Genomic DNA, 8,315 nt, shown 5'->3' with positions numbered 1-8,315 from the left:
CCAACCCGAGTACATTGGGAATGTACTATGGGGGCAGAAATCAAAAACGAAGATTACAACGATCAAGTAAAACAGGAAGGGAAGAACAAGAAAAATGACAAAAGACCACACTCCAATCGAGGAGAGTCTGTAAAAAGAAAGACTTAATCTCTAACAAAGAGCGTTCACATCCCTCAAAACTTCTAGCATTCCTTTCGCGCCAAATACACCATAACAAGCAATGGGGCACAATTCTCCACAGCTCAAAATTTCTATGTCGACCAAACTTACCCTTCCAAGACTCAAACAACTCAATAACCTTCTGAGGCATAACCCAATGAATTCCAAACAAACAAAACACCAACGACCACAACTCACAAGCAATGGGGCAATGAAGAAGAAGATGATCCACTGACTCCCCACACTTCTTACACATATAGCACCAATCAAGAACTAGCACACGTCGTTTGCGAAGGTTATCTGTTGTTAAAATCTTACCTAAGGAAGCAGACCATGAAAAGAAAGCTACCCTTGGAGGAACCTTAAGGGGGGGGGGGGGGGGGGGGGGGGGAAGACACACAAACCAAAGATGAAAACTAAGGTGAGAATATACATAAAGAAAAATATTATCTCTTTCAATAAATGCAAACTTGACACTATGTGACCCATAGACATATGCATGCACTAATGCAGTGAAACTAAGTTCAATTTAAGTTCAAATTCACAAAATTGGCTTAAGCATAGAATTTCTAACAAAAACCCCAAAAATTTGAAAACCGCTTGTATGTTTTTAAAAAAAATTGACCAATTATTCATCACACAAGTTAGAAAACAGATTAGAATGATCAATTACATCAATCCAACAAGCCAATTTCATCGATTTTAACCCAATTAAACAAAATCCCCAATTCGGGTACATTCAAGCTCTAGAATTTCCAATATCTCAAACTTTAAACACATTTTGCATTAAGATCAAGGAACTTTTAATCTTGGATGGCCACAATAAGATCACACACAATAAAATGTACCAAGTTTAGCAAAGAGTAACTTGTGTAATGTGGCAACTAGTAAAAGTTTGAGATACATGTGAGGTGATATGTGAATAGAAATCAACCACAAAGTCTACAAAATCCATCACATAGAATTCAAAAGAGACTATCACCTAAAGAGTTACATCATATAACTCCCACATCTCCTAGATCATAAGCTTGCAATCATGTAAGTTTCTTGAATTTTGCCTCATAATATACACACCAATTTTAATTTATTCAGAATCTTATTAAAAAGTCAGGATAATGTACACACCAATTTTAATTATGTGATTTGACATCAAGCCTAATAGTACACACCAATTTTAAGCATTAAGCAATTAAACCGAGATTACAACTTATGTTCTTTTTGTACATGTGCTACACTTTCTCGAACACAGAATCTTACGATATGCATTAAGGTGTTCATGATTAGCTAGTGAATAGTTGTAAGATGGTTATTTATGCCTTTTTCAAAAGGATCAAGTCTGACAATCAAAGGCATATGACTTCAAGATCAAGACAAAGTGATTAAAAACTATAAACATCTTTCCCACACAACATGCACTACAAAACTCAAACTAGTAAAATACAATAAGTAAGCTCATCAAAACTAAACAAGGTATATATATACATGTTACGTAAAGATAAGGTGGCCAACCTTGATTTTCAAATCCATGATATGTAATACAAAACACAAAAAACTTTTTGGTTTAAAAAAAATTTATGACCAAAAACAAAAGCACACATTATGCTAAATGAACAATGCAAAACTATGTATGATAGTGCTTACTGAACTATAAAGGGTACACAAATAAAAAATATCAATTTCTTAATTAACCCTTGAGTACATGTACAAACTAGTACATACTCACAAAATTAGAAAAAGCTTGGCATTTATATAACACACACTATTCAAGTTTCTCCACAATGTCAAGCATGTTCTAAATCAAGAGAGAGATATCATAATTCATGTAATCCTCAAGAAAAAATAAAACTAGACACAAAATAAAATATTTTGGTCATTTTGAAAAATTTTCAATGTTTTTGAATTTTTTTTTAATAAAAAAAAACTAAAACAAAAAAAATAAATAAACAAACAAAACAAAACAACCAAAAACAGAAACAAAACATGTCCACAAACAATTGAAAAAAATTAAATCAGGGACAAGTCAACAACACTCACCTTGGAGAATCTTTTCTCACCCATATAGCACGAATATTCGGCTTTGTAGGTGAAAATCCATGAGAAACAGAGTGTATTTGAGGGTTTACACCAATCTTCTAAGAAAGACTAAAATCCTGCAAATTCCTTTCACAAGCCAACAAGCTTAAATGTTTCAAAAGCATATGAAACAATTTATTTGGACTTATGGCAGGAGAAATATCATCACATATCCTAGATTGAAATACAGAATTTTTAAATTTCAATTTATGACAATTAGGACGAATGTGACCACGGATACCACAAAAGTGGCAGACATGAACAAATTTAGGAATATTAGTATTCCTAGTGGCAAATCTAGTCTCAGATTTTGGTTTTTGCCTCAACAAAGAACAATTTGGTCTAATATGACCAACAACATCACAAAGGTGACAGGTAGGCACAAAAACAGATTTATTATGCTCTCTAACAGTAGATTTAGACTTAAATTTAGAAACTTCAGCGTCTACATCAAAACTTTTACCTTTGTCTAACCTAGCAAAATAAGTCTTTTCTTTATTATTCCTCTTGAAATGAGGAATATAAACTTTCTCAGTTTTAGGCTTAAGAGAAATACAAACACTTCTGTTATCAACAGCAAGCTTGGTACTAGTCAAATTTTCAATTTTAGTTTTAGATTCAACTAACTCTTATTCCAAGCTTTTCATTTTCTCATCTTGAGAAGAAATTTGATTTCTCAAAAATTCATTCTTTTTATTAGACTCATATAATCTCACAATCAAATCCTCTTTTTCAAGATTAACCAATTTTAACTCTTCTTTAAATTTCTTAGAAATTTTCAAAGATTTAGATAATTCCTTCCAAAGAGTTTCACAGACATCAATAAAATCAACAGAGGCATGAGCAGAAACATGATCAGAAAGACACTTCAAATTATCCATAACAACAGGGGTCAAGGATCAGCTCTTAGATCAAAAGATCTAAAACAAAAGAGCTACCCGCTCTGATACCACTTGAACGGATTAGACCCCTTAAAACACAATTGGATTAACCTAATTAATTAGCCAAGTTATTACTTAGTCCAAATTCCAGATCTAGGTTATCACAATCAAACAATCATATCATGCATAGCAGCGAAAACATAAATAACACAATGATATGATGACCCAGGAACCAAACTGGTAAAAAATTTGGAAATGATTTAACCTAGCTATCCTCAAAGTAAAAAGCAAATCCACTAGAAAGAATCGAAGTTCATACAATAAAACTTACAAGCCCCCACGCTCGACTTCTTATTGCTACCCACCAGTAGAACTTACTGACACGATCACGTGCAAGCTCTGAGACCACAAACTCCTTTCTTTGGCCATTGCAAAACACAAACACCCACGTCTGTGACTTTGAGATCCTACTCAAAGGTTTAGCAACACAAACTCTCCTGTTTGTGACTCCAAGACCACCCTTGAAGGTTTAGATCATCAGCACCTTTGATGACTAGAGAAGGCAGCAACTTCTACAACCCAGATCTTAAGATTCTTCAAGAAATAACACCGGTAGAAAACATAAGAGAGCTTTTGGGTACAAAACCCTAGATTTACAAAAGAGGCACAAGATGCACTCTAATCTATCTAAAAAGCTTTGAAAACCCTTCCTAAGATTAGCTTATAATGTCCTTTAAATACTGGAAAAAACAGCTCGCGATTTGGGTTTCAAACGGATAAGTTATGGCATTTTTACGTTTGCTGATTTTGCTAATACGCGACTTTCGATCAATCGAGTATCAATCAAATAGACCACACTATAACTCATTTATTTTCATCCCAAACATGAGTTTTTTGTCTTGGGCTTCAATGTAGACCATTCTAAACTAATGAAACTTAGTTTTTGTCATGGTTTGTCATGGTTTGCCAACATTACAAACTCAAAACCTAACACACCTGCTGGGAACCACTGCAATAAACATGAAATTCAATCATTTATGTCTCTCTGGAAGTCTCGCTACCACACATTTGATTTCTAATAATAGGTTCCGGAGTTGTAAAGAACAATAAAATGGGTAAATCATCAAAAGTTATAAAGAACAATAGAGGGAGTATTGTCATCAAAAGTTGCTTCATTATTGTACTATCATCAGATGCTGAGAACATCCTGCGGTCACTCTAAATCATGTGCTGCATCTTTGGGATCAGGCTGTGTACTGGCCAAGCTTATTTGGGATATCAATAAGCAAGAGGAGGATATACTTGGTTTGTGTGCATGGTTTTCCAATTACGCAATCTTGGCCTTATATAATGAGAAGAAGATGGAATAAAGCCTTGTTGTACCTTGCCTGCAAGGGGGTGTAAACAAAGCTAAAGCCATGAATATGATAGGATTATATTACTACAATGGCCCCTTACTTTGTTATCAGCATAAAGCTGGCTTGGTTTCCAGGATTTCCAGTCAAGAGGCACCTATCATCTAGATGATTAAGCTATATATGGTGCATACCTCAGTCATTTGTGCTAAATACAACATTGAACAAATATTTACTATTGCATTCACTAGCCATATCCTACCACTTATTAAATAAATATAACATACCATACAAGTCAAAAGTTAATTAGAATTTAGAAGTAGTTTAGGTAAAAAAATTACTTTATCTTTCACTGACAATGATTGTTACAGTTTATGTTGGGTTAAAGTTTATAATTAGTTTGTTAATGGATCATATGCAACGTCGACAAGTCATTGTACCAGTAATTATATATGCAGAAAGGATGTTGCTTAGAGTATCTTACTATTTTCTTATTTGGAAAGGAAAAAGAAAAAGTGAAAAGGAAAAATATAGAAGGGAACCAATAAAGTATGCTACTAGGATTGTTACATTTGTTAATTAATTTTTCAGTATAACGTCTATAAGCTACTGCAATATTCTTTGTTTCCCATATGTTACATGCAGAATGATTGCAAAGCTCTCTCATATTTTCTTTCCTACTTTTTTTTTCTTTTCACTTTTTCAAATGCTTATCAAACATGGATTTTAGTATAACAAATACCACAATACCGCATGGCAGTGAGTAAAAAATTGTTTAGCAGACAAAATTTGAACATATAGTTTCTGCAGGGACAGGAATGATCACTCTTTAGATTTCAACTTTGAAGCTTTAAGAGAGGAAAGGGTGTTTGCACAGTAGCTCAAGAATCATCGTACTCCTTTAGAAAGGTAAATTCTACCAACAAATCCAAAACGCAAAAAAGGGAATGATTTATAGTATTATTTAACAAGAGAATTCTTAGTCACTTCTACCTATACCAACTGACGTGGTTGGTACATGTGCCTTTGCCAGGTGCTAAAACGTGAAAGGTATGTCACAAAGTTGCTAATGGTCCCAATATTAATATGACTAAGGAAGCAAGTAATGCCCCTTCTATATATATGTGTTTGTGTTTGTGATTAGAATAACCAAAGTATGATTATGTAAAATTGATGTGGCAATCCAAATGAAAATTGCTTTGATGGCTAAAGATGATACCAAATGGCAGTAAAATATGTGATCTTGGAGCCCTTCTACATGGGTTTCATGCTCTGTCATAGGAAAGGATGTTAGGATGTGGCTTTGCCTAAAGCCATATGTCAACAGGTGGCTTAGCCTAATGCCATATGCCAACACCATCACATGTTTTAAACCAAATGTTAAGGCCTTTGGCTAACATATGTGTAGCCATTATATTTTGGCCTTATCTCTTTGGACAACGATACCCTTTCCATTTGTATAATTCAGGAGGGGCAGCAGTCCAAATTCACGGAGATCAAACCTGTGACAAAATTTCAATCATAGTGGTGGCTACTTTAGCCATTTAAGGCCAAGTGAGAAGAGATTCTCTAAAAACTAAAAATAACTCCACTTCGATATGAAGAAAATAAATACCACTTCGAGATGGCAAATTACTACTTTATCCCAGCCAATTATTCCAGAAGCTTTATAGTTTATAAAGCATATGAAAATACTGGACAGACAAATAGTAAAGAATAACTTCTACAGATCCAAGTCTATATCTTGAAAAACCTTTTTGACCTCTTCCCACTCTGAATTGGCGCTTTCAGTGATAGAAGTAGCTTCTTTTCGGAGAGTCCAAAAACTTTTTGACCTCTTCCCACTCTAAATTGGACAATACAAAAAGGCAGATTTTCTGGAGTGTTTGTAAGTGCTCTTTCAGTAAATAAAAAATAAAAGCATCACAGAAAAATTCCATATTCTCCCTTCTCCAACTTAATTATTTTCTAAAACCTTTGCATTGTAAAAAGAATTAATAGAATATCAAGTCATTTAAGCACATCAAGATTCAAATGTCAATATGTCAAGTGAAGATGTTAGCATAAATTAACATTTTGTCATCTTGTATAATTGAGGTCATAAAGTTTGTCTTAGATTGAAGAGTAATAATCATCACAAATTTCTCAAGAAGACAGAACATATGTCAGAATCTAAATTGTCTTAGTCCCCTATTTTGCTACATGAACTATAAAGCCAATAAGGTATGTTCTATTTTTACTAAAGGAGAACAGGACAAGACAATTATCCTATTCTTTATAAACTAGCTGGCAAATAACTTATTTAATTCAAATATCAATCTTGATTAAAAGAAAATCACCATGACAACCAAAGCACAAACTGTGGCTAGCATTATTTGCAAGAGCGAAATTTGAGCTTAACTAATCCAAGTCATTGTAAAATAATACTTACTGTTGGGAAATTTAGACTCCAGTTGATAGAATTAACAAGTTTTAAACCCAAGTTGTTAATTAGATTTACTATGAATAAAATTTGTTAAAATAAACAAACATCAATATCATATCAAGATCATGCAACGGAAAAATAAATAAGACAAGATATGATGACCTAGGAAAACCAATGAAACAAACTAATTTCACAGTAAAAAACCTGGGAGGAAACCTTCCCGAAAGCAATCTACTATAGTAAAGAGAAGTTTCAGATCTAGTACAAAACCTTTGTCCCTAGACTCTACAACCCCCGTAGATAAACTCACAGCAAAAACCTTCTACCATTTCAGAACTTCTGAACTTTTCAATATATGAACGCCATCCTTTGATGATGCACGAATCCCAATACGTGACTAACCAATTGCGCAGATCCCAGTACGCGACTTCAATCACCAACTAGAAGAAGAAGATTGTTGACTGCAAAGTTCTTCACTTCATCAACAATGAAGATCAAGAAGCACTTGGTTACAAAACCCTAAAACGCAAAGATGCAGTAACTTCTTTCAAAGAGAATAAGGTATCGATCACCTTTTACATATGTTCTCCTTGTATTCTCTTATGTGACAGCCTCTAAAATAAGTTTTATATAGGTCTAGGGTTTTGAGAAAAGAAACCCTACACAAATACATAAGCCTGGCCCAAAAATCAGATCTGAAAATTCTAATTTCCGTAACCTCGATAGATAATAGGTGTCGAGCTTTAAACTTCGACAGATACAGCTATCGAGGAGGTGTCAAGAAGGTGTCGAGGGGACAGAAGATTTCTCGATCGATCCACCAGCTGTCGAGAAGGTGTCGAGATGCGATAACAATCAACTGAAGAGCTCGATAGATAGCTTAGCAGTCAAGAGGTGTCAAGCAGCTATCGAGCTATCTGTCTGAAAGTGTCGAGCTATCTGTCCAGCTTTAATAAACAGCTTTTCTTCACTTGTTTCTTGGTACAATCTTCATGGCTTTAATACTAGACTTGAACAACATGTTTCTTGAAGTATTAAAAACATCCTAGATCTACCCAAATACAAGTAAGTACATTTTGTCAAAGGATTAGCCAATTACATAAAAGAATGACATATGTTCTTAACAAGTGAACACACATATGTCCTAACACTTACTTGTTGTGAGGTTATTCCAATCATCCACTTTGACCCACTCTTGCATGGTTGAATCTATCTGCAAAATGAAGAGATGAATTTAAATATACCCACAGCAGCATATATATATACATGTCATAATGCCACAAGATATTGACCAGCCATAGAATGGCTGCCACAGAAGATGAACATTGTGATGCAGCCACCACACCACAATACCAATGCATTTGACAAAAGTCCTAAATACAGGATTAGGGGAAAACAACAGAGATTCAGTCATCAAAACAC

General features: G+C 34.3%; 1 long non-coding RNA gene across 1 annotated transcript in view; it reads right to left on the bottom strand.

Moving 5' to 3' along the window:
- Positions 1 to 8,108, bottom strand: part of LOC136066674 (uncharacterized) — an 18,000-nt gene extending 9,892 nt beyond the window's left edge. The window contains exon 1 of the long non-coding RNA XR_010628171.1: positions 8,049 to 8,108. This is a non-coding gene — a long non-coding RNA (uncharacterized LOC136066674). The remainder of the gene's footprint in view (positions 1 to 8,048) is intronic.
- Between the last annotated feature and the right edge of the window lie 207 nt (positions 8,109 to 8,315).

Source organism: Quercus suber, unplaced genomic scaffold, assembly GCF_002906115.3.
Source record: "Quercus suber isolate HL8 unplaced genomic scaffold, Cork oak 2.0 scaffold_43, whole genome shotgun sequence".
NCBI lineage: Eukaryota > Viridiplantae > Streptophyta > Magnoliopsida > Fagales > Fagaceae > Quercus > Quercus suber.
This window is presented reverse-complemented; position numbering and strand designations above follow the sequence as displayed.